This window comes from Nicotiana sylvestris, chromosome 2, assembly GCF_000393655.2.
Source record: "Nicotiana sylvestris chromosome 2, ASM39365v2, whole genome shotgun sequence".
Lineage (NCBI taxonomy): Eukaryota > Viridiplantae > Streptophyta > Magnoliopsida > Solanales > Solanaceae > Nicotiana > Nicotiana sylvestris.
In genome coordinates, this window is record NC_091058.1 from 165,117,011 (window position 1) to 165,136,780 (window position 19,770).

Here is a 19,770-nt window from a genome sequence, read left to right on the forward strand (position 1 = left end):
AACCCCTTTTGAAGCAATAGAGAGCATATTTTCTATTCCCTTCTTTTCTTGTGGTTTCATGGAAATTTCAATAGAAAGAGGAGTGATGCCTGTAGAATCGCAGCCTGTCGTGGTTGTCTCAGTCTTTTCATGAACAATCACTGGATTTTCCCTCGAGTGCCCAACCCTGGAGAAGGTTAATGTTTCCTGAACAACATTTCGTTGTTTACCCTATTCACCCTGTTTACTCCATTTGATCGATGATACTGGAGGAGGACAAATATTCTCAAACTTGCTCATATAAGGAATAGAATTGGAGTGGGTAGGAGAAGGATTGGAGTATGGAGGAGACTCTTCTTTAGGGTTTGGACTAGTGATTGTGTCGAGGAAAGAGTTTACCGCTGGAATGCTGACTGGTGTGGACTTAATCACAGTATTGTCGGGTACACTGGAGGTTGCTTGATTTTCAGACATGGTGAGACTGTACTCAAAGGGTTGTGGATTGAGAAGAGAGAGGGCAAAAATAAGGTTTTGAATTTGGAAATGAAGGGTTGTGATGTTGATTTATTTATGATGAGGGACCGATTCTGAAATGGCGGCAACCTTTTTCTTGGGGAGTTGTATCATTCAAAAAAGGTGTGACGCTTTAAATGAAAGACACAACTTAAAGAGACTGTCACGATGATGATGTGGCATTGTTTTTGTCCATTTTAAATTGTGTATGAAAGAGCAAAGAAGCTACTAACTTGTATCAAGAAAACCAGGTTCCCTGATAGGTCTGGCAAGTGAGTTTAACCCCTTTTTCAGCATGCACTGCAGCATCTGCTTCTGTAGTCATCATGCGTGTCTACTTGTAACGGTATAGAGGTGAATTGGACTTAGCCAGAAAACACTTTAGCTAACTTTTACCTGAGTATGACTTTCATAACCAATAATGAGGAACCAGATCCTTAGTTGGGTTTTATCATCTCCAGTGCAAGGTGATTTTTCTCGGAATGTTTTCTTCTTAGAGCTTTGGTAAAGATGTCAGCAACTTGAACTTCAGCAATCAATGTATTTGACCCTCTTGAGTTGGACTCAAGGTCTTCCAATTTGTTGTTTTACCCACAGCATTAGAGCACAACAAGAGGCAAATGGTACATATACGATTTTAGCTATTGAGATTGCCATTGAATTTTGCTTCCTTGTGCCTCATGAGACAAGACATGAATCCAAAAAATGTCCCTTTTCTGACGTGTTTTTACTATCCATTACTTGAAGGATAGTAAAGAACAAGGTCCTATGTTCCTCTAAGATATCTCAAAATTCTTACAACAGCCTTCAGATGAGACTCCTTTGGATTTGACTGAAACCTTGCACAGAACCCAACTCTGAACACAATGTCTGGTCTACTTGCAGTGAGATACATGAGTGATCCAATGATGTCTCTATGCATGGTTTAATTTAGAGGAGAACCAGGTTCATCCACGTCTAGGCGTGTAGCTGAGGCAATGGGAGTGTTGATTACTTGTGATGCTTCTATGTCGAACCCTTTCTGACAACTAGATTTTCAGCTTCTGTTCTTGTAGTCGTGAGACCAGGTTCCTTGTTGGAATCAATGAGCGTTCTCCACCTTGATCAGTATTTTTGTTCCCTCTTGAGATGAGTATATCAGAAGGATTCCTCCATCTCTTTTAAGCATCAAATTTTCAAAGTTGATCCTTCCCATTGTTGAGAACATAACAATTGCACCCAGATATCCTCTAATGAGTCAGCAACTTTGGTCAAGATGTTTGCAAACCCTCTATCAAATAATATTGACTGTGCCAAATATTCAAGAGTCATATTCTTCTTTTCCACAACTTCATTTGTTGCGGTGTTCTTGGAGCGAAGAGGTTGAGTAATTCTTCTTTGAATGCAGCATTCATCGACTCTGGCATTATCCAAACCTGTTCCATGATCTGACCTGATGCAAGCCATGTTTGTTTCTATCTATACTTAGATCTTCTTGACCAAAGCCACAATTACTTGAGAGATCTCATCCTTGGTTCTGAGGAACAGAGTCCAAGTGGACTTGGAGTAGTCATTCACAGTCAATAGATATATCTTCTTTCTTTCTTGTTTGGCTCTCTCACTTCTCCACATTGATCCATATGAAGAAGATCAATTGGCTTTGAGGTGCTGATTGCCCCTTTTTGGGCTTGAATGGAGATCTGACATACTTTTCTATTGCACACTTCGTGTTCCTTGATACTCAACTTGGTTAGACCATGAACCGGGTCCTTCAGGACCGGTTTATTCATTGATGAAAAACTTGCATATCCTAGCCTTCTCACCCATAGTTCAGCATCATTTTCAACAGCTCTCAGACAACTTGTATCACCACTTCTGCAGAGGCTCAAGCATAGCACCATAAGTATTCTTGCATCTTTTGGCTACATATATTCCAACTTCTATAGTTTACCCCTTTTGTTGTTTTCAAAGGGTTCACTCTCTCCTTGCAGGGCTTTTACTGAAGGAAAGTTGATCGTATTTCCAGTCATGTGCTTTGAGAGCCCCTGTTCATATATCATTATAGGTTGCCCCCCTTCACTGCTCCTTGTACGAGGAAATCAAGGGTTATATTTAGGAACCCAAATAAGTTTGGGTCCCTTGTTATGAGAGAAGGGATGAATGAGTGCTCTTATTGTCCAAGAAGACATTATATGTTTCCTATTTGACGGACCAGGTCCTCTAGCAGTAGTTACTCTCTTAGCAAAGACTTTATTTTTTTTATGAGACTGAACCCTGGCCATACAGTTTTCCTTGAGATCTCCGTTGTTACCACAGTGGGTACATAGCTAATTGTCAATTACAGTAACATACTTGGTATAAGGGTTGTAGGGAATTTTTTTCCCTTTGAAACCCAATCCCCTGCCTGATTCCTTTGTTGTTGGTGTACATGGCAGTGATAGCATCAGAGGACAAGGTCCATTTAAGCGATTTTTCAAGGTCATTTTTTACTTTCCCTAGTTTTTCCTGAAGCTGTTTTTTTTCTTCTCAAGTTCAGCACACAGACTAGTCTTTACTAAATTTAACTTATTTTCAAGCTTAATGTGTGCCTCACTTGCAACTTCCTTTCCCTTTGCAGAGTTTCCAGGCCTATTTACCATTATTAATTCCTCAATTGTCTCTTTTAGGTCTACTATCACCACTAATAGGTCATCTCTCTCTTGTTCAATGATAGCGACTCTCTCAGTTAAGGTTTCTTTTTCTTTACTTACACACTCAATGGTTTCTTTTAGGTCTACCACAACAACCATTCGATCATCTCTTTCATGTTCTATACTAGCAATTTTCTCTTCTAAGGCATTCTTTTCCTTTTTAAGGTTCTCTATTATTTCTTTCAAATCAACAACAACGACTACTAAGTCATCTCTGGTTTGTTCATTTTCCCCTAGTTCCATAGTTAATGCATATTTATCATTAATAAGGCTGTGGTACACATTAATTAGTACATTTGTTAATGACATGAGCTTTCTAGGAGAGTAAGATAACATATTTCTCTGAACATCTAGAAAATTTACCTCATCGTCGTCGTCATCTTCATTGTCATCATATTGAGCCATTAAAGCAAAAATTGAATCATACTCAGTTGTTTCATTTTCCACTGCCATCATTGAACTACCACCATGGTCGTTTTCTTCTTCAGATTCGGTGGAGGAGTCTCTCCATGCAGCAAGAGCTTGCTTTATAACATTGTCAGCATCATTTTTTCTTTTGAAGCATTTGTCAGGAACCTGGTTTCTCTTGGTGGATTTGTATTACACCCTATGTTTTCGTATGTTAGAGTATCCGTAAGTCAATTGATGTAAGCTCAAAAATGAGATCAACTTTGAAAGTACGTAAAGTAAGTTAATCCTTTTATAATGGAGGTTACAAATCTTTATGATCATGAATAACGAGTACCAAAAGGGTTGGAAAGCTTAGGCTCTAAATGAATTATAGAAAATAACGTTCGTCGAATGTCGACAAGTTTGGAATGTTATAACCTACACTTTTGGGGTTAGAAAAGGGTGGTTAACATGATGATGAGGTTATGTTATGAGTTAGTTTAGTCGTATGATAGTCGTGTGATATGTTTTTAAGTCAAGCAAGTTGTGGAACAAAAGTTGGAAAAGGTCATCACAAGTTACATTCAAGAATGAGTTGAAACTTAGGTTAAATGTAGATGAGCTTTTCTCCAAACATTCTTTGAATCAAGGGATGATCTACATATGAAATTGAAGATATCTGAGTCTAGTTTTCAACTCATTAAACTGTTTATCAATACGATCTCGGAGTATAGAGATATTCGCATTTTCGCGAGACCGCGCAGCTAGTAGGTGACAAGTAGGTGCATCACCTACTTGCCAAAAAGAGAGGCCTCAACTAAGTCGGTCAAGAGGGGAATTTTAAGGTATTATAAATTCAGTTATTTCACCTATCTTTCAGACCAAGAAAACCTAATTGAACCCCTGCAACTCCTCCCCAAAAATCCCATACAAACCCTAGGGTATTCCGGGTGTTACGACGCGATTCTAGTGCTGAAAAGTCCGGACAGCTTGCTAGTTTCTCTTTCTCCTTCTTGTAGCCGTGTTGAGGAACTTATTTTTGATGAAAAAGGACCAGGTTTCGTGGGTTATACTCAGTACAAGGTAAGTTTATGCTTCTCCTTCCATTATCTATGCGTTTGCGAGTTGTAACTCGATCGTAAAGAATAGACCTAGCTAGTTTCGAAAGAATGGTATGTTGTTTGTTCTTGTGTAATGGTTGGCTGGTTGTAAACTTATTTTTAAGTTGAATTCATGGCTGGTTTATTGGATAAGAGGTATAATGATGTACTTTTGGTTGTATTTCCCAATTTGAAAGAAAAGACAAGTCGAAACGTGTTTAAGTAAACTGAAAAATTATTTTTGAGTTGATGAACTTGTGGGAATATTTTTGGGCTGTTTCGTGTTGGTATTGGGTTGTCTCTTTTACTAATATTTTTATGGAGTTGAGAGAAGGAAGGTTGTGGAGAAACACCACATAATGACAAGGTTGTTTGTTGGTCGTTCGTTGTAACATTTTCGGGTTGGTTGACACTATTATGGTTGTTGTGTTGTGTATGAAGTGATAGGGGTATGTTGGGCTGTTTGTGATTGTTTTGACAAGTGTGAAGTCATATATATAGGGGAGGTTCTGTCCGTTTCATTGTAAAATAGGTTGTGGTCGATACATAATAGTTACGACGCTTAAACGATAACGAGAGTGTCATTTCTCTTATTGTAGACTAAGGAGCCGTGAAATTGCATAGCTTGAGGTTGGGAAGAATATACAAGGTATGTTAAGGCACTTACTTCTTTCTTTTGGCATGATCTAAAGTGACATGAACATAAACGGTACGCTAATTCATAACGGATCTACTCCTAGAAACTAAGGTTGTCCATGTTGTTCTTTCCTTATAAAGTTATTCTAAACAAGTGTGTATGATCCTTAAATCCCACTAAGGTTCATATTGATGGTAGGGATGTCCATAATGTTAATCGAAGGTGCAATGACCTTACATCACTCCGAAAGGGTTAGAACGTGATTCCATGAGTCGAGCATGCATTATATATATGTATCTATTTTACTCTACCGAGCCGCGCTATAGTCGGCCGAGTATGGCACCTATTGTACAACCACTGATCAGTTGGGTTTACCTCGTTCTAAATTGGGATTTGACACTATACAGAAAAGAAGTCGTACGAAGTACACCCTTCTTCATGATTTAGAAGACTCAGAGAGGAGATGGGTTTCGGCACAGTTTATACACAGTTCACGTAATATCAAAGCGGTAAAAGCAGCATTTAGCACATTAGGCTCAAACATGTAAAAATCAGATAAAACCAAATATAACAATTTATATGAGCTCGAATTTCTAACCCTGAACCACTGGTTCTGGGTTAAGTCCCCAGCAGAGTCGCCAGAGCTGTCACACCTCCTTTTTCCGGCACCGCGAGGTGCGTAGGGAGTTTTTTCCAATTAAAGGACAGTCGAAACGGGATTGGTTTAATTATTTCAGAGTCGCCACTTGGGAGATTTAGGGTGTCCCAAGTCACCAATTTTAATCCCGAATCGAGGAAAAGAATGACTCTATATTACAGTCTGCGTACCAGAAATCCGGATAAGGAATTCTGTTAACCGGGAGAAGGTGTTAGGCATTCCCGAGTTCCGTGGTTCTAGCACGGTCGCTCAATTGTTATATTCGGCTTGATTATCTGATTTTATACAAGTATGAACTTATGTGCAAATTTATCTTTTAACCGCTTTACTATTATTGTTTTTAAAAGAAATGTGAACATCATTTAAAACACGTCTTTGGACTACGTCACATGAAATGCACCCATAATCCGGAACACATTTTATTTGATGTTTTGGGATCGGATTTGGGTCGCATGAAATGCACACCCGAGCTTAAGAAAGTAAACTATTAAACACGCACCTAAAGAGACTATCGCGTTATTATTTTGCGGAGGCCGTGAAATCCGCTAAACGGCCCTCCTAAATTCTAAGTAATTTTAAACAAGTATTTACTGAGGGCGCGCAATTTGTATTTTTATTCGGCGAGGCTCATCTCATTTTTATTTTTATTTTTTAAAGAATTTGCAACGTCATGGAAATGCATCTCGGACCTCGTCACAGTCAATGTACCCGTGATTAGAGACACATTTCGATTTCGTTGAGATTTGGATTTGGGTCACATAAATGTGCACCCGAGTTTAGGGAGATAACATTATTAAAGGCGCTCCTAAAGCAACTAGCGCATTATTATTTTTTGGTAGGGCCGTGAAATTTGCTAAACGGCCCGTCCCGGAATCTAAGTATTTAATACATATATTTTGTGAGGGCCCCGCAATCTGTACATTTTTTCCGGCGAGGCTCGTCTCATTTTATTTATTTTTATTTTTATTTTTTATTCATTCATTTTTTTTTTAATTATTTATTTATTTTTAAAGGATGTCATTTCTACGCCTTTAACAATACTAAAACTTACGGCCTCTGTACAACTAAAATCTCATAACTTGTCAAGATTTAATAAAAGAAGTTAGGCGAATGAGTGTTTCGGGCGTAGTAACAACAGGTACTAATATTAATTTTGTCCAAATAAACTAAGACAATGAAGGGACGAGCGAATCAACGTCAAGCTGTGTCTTAGGACTACTAATACAACTAAATCAAACGACATCAAGTAAACAATAATAACATAACCCAGAAATGAACTAAAATGCATACGGTGAAACATGGGCAGAAAATTATCATATCAATCGATATATTGCAACTTCGAACATTGAACGTAAAATTTCTTTATCTAATACAGTGAAGCTTACTAACCTGAACAGACAGAAACGAATAGAACCAGGGACCAAACCTCTACATCGACTTCAACGGACGGACTCGACGCGCCGGACCTCGACGAAGAAAGACGACCTCAACGGACTGCACGACAACAGTGAAAGAACAACGATAACATCAGCTGAAGCAGTGGTGGTCGCGTTTGGACGGTTGGGTTGCGGGCAGTGGTTGACAGGCCTGTTTGGTGGTGGTTTTTGTTGGTTCCACAGGTGGTTTTTAGGCGATAGGGGAGGTGGCAGACTGGTGGTTTTCGGACGTGAGGCTGGTGAAGCTGGGACGGGCAGCGTTGGTGGTCGACGTACGGACTGGGACGACGAACAGCTGAGGTCGTCGGGGTGCTGCAATGGAGGGAGTTTAGTGGTCGTCCATGGTGGTTTTGGGTGCGACGGAGGGGAGGTGGTTATGGTCGTTTGAACCGTTGACGGAGGTGGAGGGAGCTGGTGGTGATTGGTCGACGCTGGGGAAGGTGACGAAGCAGCGACCAGCAGCTCGGCGGAGCTGGTACGTGGGGGGTTTACCGGTGGTTTTGGACGCGAGGATTTTAGGGTCGTTGGTTGGACAGGGACGACGAGGGAGTCGGGGAGCTGGTTGTTTGGACGTGGTGTTTATGGAGGAGGGAGAAGGTGGCGAACAGTGGTGACGAGGGGGTGTTCGAGCGTGGGGGTGTTGGTCCGGTGCTCGGGGAAGGGAGGTCCGACTGGTTGGGGATGATGGTTATGGCGTGGAGGTGACGGGGATGCGACGGGGTGGTTTTGACGATGGTGGGGCTGGTGGTTATGGAGGAGAGGGAGCTGGGGGAGGTCTTTGGGTTTTCGACGCTGGGGGGAGTTCGGATCTTCTTTGTAGGGTTTTGCCCTTTTTTCTTCAGAAGAAGATGATGAAACAGTAGTCTGTTTCCCTTTTTTAAAATTTTCCAAAAAAAAGTCCTCCAGTCCTTTTCGTTTCATCCGTGTATTTAGCATGGGTTTGCCCAGAAAAATGAGCCCACGCGTGGTGGGGTTCAAGGCATATGTCCCCCACGCGTGGTGGGGTTCCCCATGTGTCCTGGACACGGTTTATTATGGGCTAGGTCCGAAAATTAGGCCTAGAACCGGGTAGTTTGAACCCGAATATTATTCTTTTGCCCGGACCCGAGAAATAGGAACACGTTGCTTAACTAGTCCTATGTAAGCAAAATAACTACCAAAAATAAGACTAGTATTTAAACAAAACTATATCTTTTTAAATATTTTTCAAGGTTTAAAATAGCTACAAAATATTAATAAAACTATTTTTTTTTGTAATTTTCGTTTTAAAATATTAAGATAAAATATGAGGTAATATTTTTGTATTTTTTCAAAGTTAAAAATGCCTATAAAACTTTAATAGAATTATTATTTTTGTATTTTTTCGAAATTATATAAGGTACAAAAATAAAGTGCAATTTTTGTATTTTTCAAGTTTATGAGAAATACATAAACTAAAATTTATATATATATTTTTTGAAATTTTCTTTTTGCAACGAAATAAAGTAAAAATAGTTAAAATAGCTATACTAGACCCAATTTCACATATTCACGCTAAAAATGTGAAAATTCTCGGGGAGGGTCAAAAATCACGTGCTTACAGCTGCCCCTCTTTGACTGGAAACACGAAGAGTTTTCCGACAAAGAACGACTAGACGTGTTTTTGACCCGACCATTACTTGGACGGACTACACTTAAGGAAAGGGAGGGAATGTGACCGAGCCCTGGTATCTGAGCTGCCTACATATCCTTGGTTATACAGGAATCAGGCCACGTGTAGTTCGGGAATGAGAGAGATAGTGAAGTGTACCGAGGTGAAGAGCCGATCGAGGTGCCGTTCCGTTGAGGTTCCGGTCCGCGGCCTGTCATTACAACAAAAACGAAAACTGAAAAAGACTAACTAAGCCTATCAGCTACTAGTTACAAGGATTCATATCTCTTAAGTCTTCTGAAACTTGGTCTTGAGTCTTGAATGGTGCTTCATACAGACTTTGGATCTGAACCTTGATACTTGCTAGTTGTAGGTGCTAGTTCTTGAGCAGATCTCATTCGTTCTCCACTTCCGTGCTTCGGATTCATTCATTTTTTTTCTTTTTCTTTTTCTTTTTTCTTCTTCTTTTTTTTCTTTTTTTCTTTTGTGACTAGATTTTGTTGACCCTCTCAGACTGTTGACTCGCATTCTTGAGGCGAGCTTCTAACTTGGATTGAATGCTGGGGATTTCTGTTGTAATCCTTCTGCTTTCCAGTGGGTCACTGCTTGATCTTTGACAGGCGGACTCCTGACTTCTTCGATCTTTGACATACCACAAACTCCGTTCTACAGGCGGGTCCCTGACAATCAAAACAATCAAAACAAACAAAATTTCCTAACCCAGTTTGCACTGGGAAGGTTTGTGAGTCGTTAGCAAAATCGTAGCCCACTGATACGACTGATGCAGTGCTGAGAGTGAACTAAACACTAGATTAGGATGTATTCCCTTGTTATACAGGTGGGCGCCTAGCAAGAAATTTAAAGACTGAATGTATTCCTCAGTTATTATGGGCGGGCTCCCAATTTCAACACCTGAAAAGTAAAGACTGAAATGTATGCCTCTGTTATTATGGGCGGGCTCCCAATTTCAACACTTGATAGTAAAACTGAATGTATGCCTCTGTTATTATGGGCGGGCTCCCAATTTCGATACTTGAAAGTAAAAACTGAATGTATGCCTCTGTTAGTATGGGCGGGCTCCCAATTTCAACACCTGAAAGTAAAGACTGAAATGTATTCCTCTCGTTATACAGGTGGGCGCCTGGATTTAGGAAAATGACTCTTTTTTCAAACGTTTTTCTTTTCTTTTTTTTTCTTTTTTTTTTTTATCTTAGGAGAAAGATTCATCAGACTAAGATTTTGATCCTAGGAGAAGGTTCGTCAGATTAGGTCTCTATCTTAGGAGAAAAATTCATCGGACTAAGATTTTGATCCTAGGAGAAGGTTCATCAGACTAGGTCATTTTCTTTTTGGTATCTCAGGAGAAAGATTCATCAGACTGAGATTTTGATCCTAGGAGAAGGTTCGTCAGACTAGGTCTCTATCTTAGGAGAAAAATTCGTCAGACTAAGATATTGATCCTAGGAGAAGGTTCATCAGACTAGGTTTTTTTTTTTTGGTATCTCAGGAGAAAGATTCATCAGACTGAGATTTTGATCCTAGGAGAAGGTTCGTCAGACTAGGTCTCTATCTTAGGAGAAAAATTCATCGGACTAAGATTTTGATCCTAGGAGAAGGTTCATCAGACTAGGTTTTTTTTTTCTTTTGGTATCTCAGGAGAAAGATTCATCAGACTGAGATTTTGATCCTAGGAGAAGGTTCGTCAGACTAGGTCTCTATCTTAGGAGAAAAATTCATCGGACTAAGATTTTGATCCTAGGAGAAGGTTCATCAGACTAGGTTTTTTTCTTTTTGGTATCTCAGGAGAAAGATTCATCAGACTGAGATTTTGATCCTAGGAGAAGGTTCGTCAGACTAGGTCTCTATCTTAGGAGAAAAATTCGTCAGACTAAGATTTTGATCCTAGGAGAAGGTTCGTCAGACTAGGTCATTTTTTGTTTTTGGTATCTCAGGAGAAAGATTCATCAGACTGAGATTTTGATCCTAGGAGAAGGTTCGTCAGACTAGGTCTCTATCTTAGGAGAAAAATTCATCGGACTAAGATTTTGATCCTAGGAGAAGGTTCGTCAGACTAGGTCATTTTTTGTTTTTGGTATCTTAGGAGAAAGATTCATCAGACTGAGATTTGATCCTAGGAGAAGGTTCGTCAGACTAGGTCTCTATCTTAGGAGAAAAATTCGTCGGACTAAGATTTTGATCCTAGGAGAAGGTTCATCAGACTAGGTCATTTTTTGTGGTATCTCAGGAGAAAGATTCATCAGACTGAGATTTTGATCCTAGGAGAAGGTTCGTCAGACTAGGTCTCTATCTTAGGAGAAAAATTCGTCAGACTAAGATTTTGATCCTAGGAGAAGGTTCATCAGACTAGGTCATTGTTTGTTTTTGTTGTTTTTTTTTTTAATATCTTTAACAACCACTTAGGAGGAAATGCATCTCCTATGGGTAAAACATAAACTTAGAAGGAAATGCGTCTCCTATGGGTGAAACTTAAACTTAGGAGGAAATGCATCTCCTATGGGTAAAATTAAAACAAACCTAGGAGGAAATGCATCTCCTATGGGGTGAAACTAAAACAATCTTAAGAGGAAATGCATCTCCTATGGGCAAAACTAAAACTTAGGAGGAAATGCATCTCCTATTGGTGCAACTAAAACGAACTTAGGAGGAAATGCATCTCCTATGGGTAGAACTCTAATGATTTCAAACTAGGAAGTGCGTCTCCTATTAATGAAACCTTCGCTTCTTTTTTTTTTTGAATTATTTACTTACCTGCGTTGTCCTCCCTCGAAACTGTTGGGGATTATTTAGATGGGGATGACTTTTTACCCCCCCTTTTTTTTGTTTTTTTTTCATTATTATCTTTTTATTCTTCTTTTTTGATTTTATTCTTTTTTTTCGCATAGCTTCTTCCTTCGAAGACTACCTCCCTTGAGAGTCGTTTTGCCTTTCCCTGAAAGGAACCGCTGAGGATACCGCCTTTCCAACCTTGTGTTGGACCCCTCGCAACTGCTAGGGATAACACTTTTGAGGAATTATTTACTTACCTGCTAGGGATAACACTGTTGGGTAAAATGTTATCAGCTGGGGGTACCTGACTTCCAGAAAATTTTCTAAATGGAAGGAAAATTTTCTGCCCCAGTTTGATAATATCCCTTGTGGCATGCAGTTCTGGCATCAATGCCATTTCCTTTACCTGTTTCAAATCAAACAAAATTGTTAGTTTAAAACATGGTGGTTGGTTGTGATACTCCCAACGGGATGGCTTTTCCTTTTTTTCCTTCCTTGCTTTGCGTTGCACAACTTGTTGGGGATGATATTATGTGCTGGGGATAATCCCTTCCTGCTGGGGGATATCCCTCTTCTTTTGTGGCATAGCTTGGAAACTGGCATTTTCCCCGACCTTTTAGTCTAGTATGGATTCCGCCAAATCATGCTCACTGCTTTCCTTGCTTTGTTCATGGGCCTTGGCCTTGAGGCTTATAACTTTGATTAAGGCAATGGTATCCCTCTTGACGCTTGTCAATCCTTCTGTCAATTCCCTTTTGCTGGGGATACCTTTTTGACACTGGCTTCGCGTTTGTTCCCTGCTGACTATACCACTTGGATGTACTAGTCAGATCTCATTTTGGAAAGCTGATGGCCTATTCGAAGTCATTTCATACTTGTTCTGACCAGACAGACTCTATTGGGGGTTTTTCCATGAAAGGAAAAAGATAAAAAGGGAACAGGATAAAAAGACAAAGGAAAAAACATGACTCTTTAACAAAAGAAACTATAAATAAAAACCCTATCAAATGCAGATACCGACTCTAATGGCCATGACATGCGTATGTGGCCTATCCTTTACCGTCAATCCTCTTTCAAGATCTTCAATTGGCGATTCCCCATCTGATTCTCACTCTTATTCGACTTGTAGTGCCCGAAGGGTTTTCACTATCAAGCCTCTCTCATTTTGGTTTTCTCTCAGCTTTCATCGCCTTATGGTGCCTGTGAAGGTTTTCACCAATAAGACTCTCTCATTTGTATCACTTTCCAGCTGGGAATTTGGAGTGTTGCCGGCATGACTCTTTTTGTTGGAGATTAGAGTCCTTTCTGTTGTGGAAACAGAATGTTATGTTCGCCGGTAAGAATCTTATTTGTCTGACTTGGCATCTTTTGAAGACTGGTCAGAAGGTCTTTCTTTGGACCGTAATGTGGGTTTTGGATAGGGCTAGAAAGAAAGGGTATTAAAGGCTCAAAAATGCATTAATTTTGGGTTATTAGTTACAACCTTCGGAATTAGATTTATTTGCAACAAACGCAACCTTTGCCCCAGTTTCTTGCTTGGGGATATTTTAATTGATTTTTTTTCATTTTTCAAAATTATGACCGAGCCGTGAAGCGCATACGTATCCTCTTTGAGGAATCAGGTCAAACGTAGTTCCCAACTCCTCTTTTCATTCCGACTTTCTTTTGTTTTTCTTTGTTATCAATTTCTTTTCTTTTCTTTTTCTCTTTTTTTTTCTCTTTTTTCGTTTTGTTGTTTTCTTTCTTTCTCTTTTTTTCTTCTTTTTCGTTGCTACTGATTCCGAACGAGGGGTATGAAAGAAAATAAATAAGGCTCAAAAGGGGTAACGAAGGATAAAGTGTTTGGGTAGCAGAACAAAATGCCTTCGTCATTCCAGTCTTCAAAACATGCCAAGTGCAAACAACACAATTTAAATTTGTAGTCTCTTCTGATGGTGCTGGACTTGACAATTATATTCAACATCTGTTTGTTCATTTGTCACTTCTAAAGCACCGTTGGGCGACACTCTCATTCTCATTATTATGAACGACCCTCATGCCAATTTAGGCGAATCTTTCTTTAACGGTTTTCTTTGTGTTTAACTTGCCCCAGTTCCACATGACTCGGGCTCCAAATAATCTCAAACCGTTCTTATTTCCTTTAAATGCTTTGATCACCTTCCCAGGGTTTTATGATTAACTTTTAAGATTGGGCCCAAACTGGGTGCATGTCATGTCCCTAGAATCGGCATTGAACGAAATGATAAAAGGACTAAACAAAAAGACGACTGGAACTTAACAAAAGACCGGCTTTGCATTAGACTACCGGCGAAATGGTTTGAATAATAAAACAAACAAAACAACCAAAATAAAATCCTAACACAACCTCGACAAAACTTAAACAAACTGATATGACAAAATGGAAAAATAAGAAGGTTTGACGCCAGAAAATATTCGGATTACAACTCTAAGAATAACCCGGACAACAGAAATGACAACAAAATAAGCCACCACCAGCTTCTCTTTCTTGCTAACCAAGGAACGGAGCGTCCTCCCACTTTATCAAACTTGGCATTTTAGCCACTGAGCTTTGCATTAGTATTGTCGAGACCATTGCCAGCTTCAATATCATCAACCTCCGTCAATAAGTTCCCCGATAGGATTTGAGTGCTTCTGCTATCAGCCCAATCCCCGCAGAGTGTGTATCATGAGATGCAAGTGAAGGACTCTGAGTGTCATTGTTCGGCTTACCACAAACCAACCACCTTAACTTTATTTGCGAAACAAACAGGTTAGAATGGACTCAGTCAGTCCTCATTATTGACAACATCTTTTCTTTTCTTTTTTCTTTCTTTTTTTTTCCATTTTTTTTTCTTTTCATTTTTTCATTTTTTTTTCATTTCGTTTTTTTTCATTTTTTTTCATTCTCTTTTTTTCATTCTTTTTTTTTGTTGTGGTCGAATCTTATGGAGATTGCCTACGTATCATGACCCCGCATGAATCAGACCTTGCGTAGTTCGTGCCATAAAAAATAAACAATAATGAACATTGTTTCAATTTCATATTAAACAAACTGGGTTTCAAAGATTTAATTATTAACCCACAAACTTGAAAATTAAACAACCCGCATGTTCTAATCAAAAGATTGGTATACTTAAAAACAAAATTCCAGCTCCCTTTCTCTGTTCGACAAATGCAACCAAATGGTTATTTTTTGCAAATGTGGCCCCTTCCAATTTTCACATGAATTTTGAGGCCGGGGAGGATTATTTGTGACACTTTACAAACTTGTCCGTTCTTTTACGAAAATAACCTTTCGACAACTGACAGATACTCTAAGGCTACTTCGGCAAGAACGGTTTAAGACGCGGCCGAAACTGGCTCGGCTTATTTTATTTTATTTTCATATATTTTTTTTTTTGACTAAACATCCAAACGGCATTCACCCGGCTGTTGACTCTTTATTTTATTTTTTTCAAATTATGATAAAAACCTTGTATTGCAAACACGGCCTTTCGACGTCTCGGGGACGAAGCTTTTTAAGGCTGTGTGGGTCCATATCTCAAAATGACCCAAAGGTGGCTGTTTATGCCAAGTCAGCCTTCCGGCGTCCCTTTCGGGAACATTCAGCTGTTTATGACAAACAGCCTCCTGACTTAGTTATGACTCTTTTATTGTTTTTCAAAAATAGGAAACTCAATATTGCAAACACGGCCTGTCAGCGTCTCGGGGACGAAGATTTTTAAGGCTGTGTGGGTCAACTGGACCAAATCTTAAAATGACCCAAAGGTGGCTGTTTATGCAAAGTCAGCCTTCCGGCATCCCTTTCGGGAACATTCGGCTATGTCTTGATAAAACAGCGTCGCCCGACTTCTTTATGACAAAAACTAAAATTTGACCTGTATTTTTTTTTATGCTTATTATTTGTTTGTTTTTGGCTTTTTAGCAAAACGGTGGGGTTGGACCCGATGAGGGTTGCCTACGTATCTCACATCCGGTGAGAATCAAACCCGCGTAGTTCGGGCAAATAAACTATTTTTGAGAAGACCCTTTTCCATTTCTATTTTTTATTATTATTCTTCTTTCACAACAATCAAATAGACTATTATTTTTCATTCATAACAAACAAACAAATTAACGAGAAACATAAAACATTCCTTCTTTTTTGAGAAGGTGGGGTTGGACCCGATGAGGGTTGCCTACGTATCTCACATCCGGTGAGAATCAAACCCGCGTAGTTCGGTCAAATAAGAATAAGTAGGCAAATAATAATAAGCAGATGAACTAACTTTTTTTTGAATTTTCGTTTAAAGGAACTACTTTAAAAGAAGCAAGGAAATATTATTTTTTGATTGGTTTTCTTTTTAAAAGAAAGACTAATATTTTTTTTGAATTTTCGTTTTTTTTTTTATTATTCTAAAGAAAAGAAGAAAATATTTTCGGAATTTTACCTTTAATATAAGAAATGCTTCTAAAATGTTTTTTTTTTGAATTTTGAATTTTCTAAAGAAGAATCAAAATATTTTCGGATTTTTTTATTTATCTATTTTATCTTTTTGAATTTTGAACTTTCTTTTGAATTTTTTTTGGATTATATATATACTTATTTTTGGAACAAATAATAAAATCACATTCAACGCCGGACTCTTTTTATTTTTATTTCTGGCATTTTCATAGACAAACAAAGTAAAATAAAATAAAACATTTTTAAAAAAAAAAAAAAAACCAGACTCTTTTTCATTTTCATTTAATGGCAAAACAAACTATTTTCTTTAATATTTTTTAAAAAAACCAGACAGAACAATGATGATTTTTTTTTATTTTTCCTTTGCTTTTAATATAACAAACTAACAAGACATTTTTTCATTTTCAAAATTTCGGCAGAGTTTCGACTCTACTCGGACTTCTATGCTGTTATTTTCTCCTTTTTTCACGATTTTCTTATATGTGGAAAATGATGACAACATACAAAATCTTTTTGAATTTTCATGCTTTGTTTTTATTTGTATTTTTATTTTTTATATTTATTATTTCTTTCAAAAATGTGGCATGGGAGACATAATGATTTCCAAGACTTCTTGGATTCCGCAAATGCTCCCCATGCGCTTTTCCCAACATATGAAGCGTGGGGGACATAGGGGAATTCCAAGACTTCTTGGATTCCACAAATGTTCCCCATGTGCTTTCCCAAAAAGCAAGCGTGGGGGACACAGGGAATTCCAAGGCTTCTTGGATTCCACAAATGTTCCCCATGCTTTGATTAAAATAACATCATGCTGGAAATGACCAAATGACCCATACGCCTTTGACTAAATACAACATGTAGCACATAGGATGCCGAAGACGGTCTATTATTTTCAGGTTGCTTGTCCTAGACGGACCCAACCCCTGTGTTGAGTCCCCTAAGTCAAATGCACATGATGCAAATAAACGTTCCTACTAGGGATCTGGCATGAGGCTTTGTTATACTAAGTTCAGAACCTGGGTGTTTGCTCTAGACCTGGCTTACCCGAGCGGACAACTCGAGCCAAGGATGGGAGCTGTGTACCGGTAACCAAAAGGCCATCCGATTTTGCAACTCCTCCGAATCCTCGTTCTATTTTGGCATATGACACTAACAGAAAGAAGCCACGACCAGCGTGCGCTCCTCAAGAGAGAAAAGAAGGGTTTCGGCACAGTTTATATGTACAGTTCAAACAATATCAAAGCAGTAAAAGCAGCATTTAGCACATTAGGCTCAAATCATGTAATAAAATCAGATAATAAATAAAGCCAAATAATAACAATTACACTAAGCTCGAATTCTTAACCCTGAACCAGTGGTTTTGGGTTTATCGTCCCCAGCAGAGTCGCCAGAGCTGTCACACCTCCTTTTTCCGCACCCGAGAGGCGCGATGGAGTTTTTTCCAATTAAAGGACAATCGAAACGGGATTGGTTTATTTATTTCAGAGTCGCCACTTGGGAGATTTAGGGTGTCCCAAGTCACCAATTTTAATCCCGAATCGAGGAAAAGAATGACTCTATATTACAGTCTGCGTACCAGAAATCCGGATAAGGAATTCTGTTAACCCGGGAGAAGGTGTTAGGCATTCCCGAGTTCCGTGGTTCTAGCACGGTCGCTCAACTGTTATATTTGGCTTATTTATCTGATTTTAAATACAATATGAACTTATGTGCAAATTTTATCTTTCAACCGCTTTTATCATTTACAGTTATTTTTATCAAGAATTGCAACGTTATAAAAATGTATCTCGAACCACGTTACAATCAATGTACCCGTGGTTGTCGACACACTTTGACTCCGTTGAGATTTGGATTTGGGTCACATCAATGTGCACCCGAGTTTAAGGAAATTAAATTATTAAAGGAGCGCCTAAAGCGACTAGCGTATTTATTTTGGGAAGGTTACGAAATTCACTAAGCGGCCCTCCTGAATTCTAAGTAATTTAAAACAAGTATTTACTGAGGGCCCCGCAATTTGTATTTTTTATTCGGCGAGGCTCATTTCATTCTTATTTTTTAAAAGAATTTGCAACGTCATGGAAATGCATCTCGGGCCACGCCACAATCAATGCGCCCGTGACTAGAGACATATTTCGACTCCGTTGAGATTTGGATTTGGGTCACATAAATGTGCACCCGAGTTTAGGGAGATAACATTATTAAAGGCGCGCCTAAAGCAACTAGCGCATTATTATTTTTGGGTAGGGCCGTGAAATTTGCTAAACGACCCATCCCAGAATCTAAGTATTTAATACATATATTTTGTGAGGGCCCCGCAATTTGTCCCTTTTATTTGGCGAGGCTCGTCTCATTTTATTTTTTTTATTATTATTATTTATTATTTTTTTTTTATATATATTTTAAAGGGATGCCATTTTTACGCTTTTAACCATACTAAACCTTACAGCTTCTTTACAACTAAAATCTCATAACTTGTTAGAAGTTTAATAAAAAGAGTTTTAGCGAATGAGTATTTCGAGAGTAGTAATAACATGTACTAATAATAAATTTTTTTTTTTTTTGAATGAACTAAGCGAAGGAAAGGACGAAAAAATTAACGGCAAACTTGTGTCATAGAACAACTAGTCAAACTTAATTAAATGACATCAAATAAACAAGAATCACATAACGCAAAATGAGCAAAAATGTATACGATGAAAACATAAGCAGAAAATTATCATACCAATTTCTATATTGCATTTTTTGAACTTTTGACATAACATTTCCTTATTTAATGCTTGAGGTTTACTAACCTTTGAACCTCGGCAAACTTAGGACGACAAACACGATTCCGACGAAACTCAAACCGGACCTCTCTGAACGAAGAACAACGACGGAACCTCGGACAGCACCTCGACTTGCCGGACCACGACGAACCAAAGACGACCTCGAAGGAAATAGAAAGCTCGGACCCACAACTGTCAACAACCAAGGATTGTTTGGTTGCTGCGGAGGGAACTGGGCTATCGACGGGGGACAACCAATGGTGACGAGATGGAGGGAACTGGGCTAAGATGGTCGATGGTCTGTTTGGTGGAGGACAGCGACAACGGGGGGGGGGGGGGGGGGGTTGGACGATGCAGCAGGTCGGAGATGTGTCACGATGGGAATGTTAAGACGCGCAACGAACAGCTGCTCAGAAACGCAGCCGCAGCTGCTTGGCACGCAGCAACAGCTGCTCGTCGGACTGAAAATGGGGAAGCTGCTACGGTCGGGACTGTCCGGTGGTGGTTTCGGGGTGGAACGAGGGTGGTCGTTTGAGAGGCTTGGTGGTCGACGGACTGGTGTTTGGTTGGTGGTCGTGAGCAGTTGACGGAGTTGGAGGGGACGGGTGGTGTTGGGTGGTTTTGACGATGGTGGGGAACTGGTGGTTGACGGCGCCTGGTGGTGGCGTCCTCGCCGTGAAGGAGTAGGGTTTCTTAGGTTTTTTCTTTTTCAATGGAGGAAGAAGAAGAATGAACAGTATTCTCCTTTCAAATTTCCAAAGT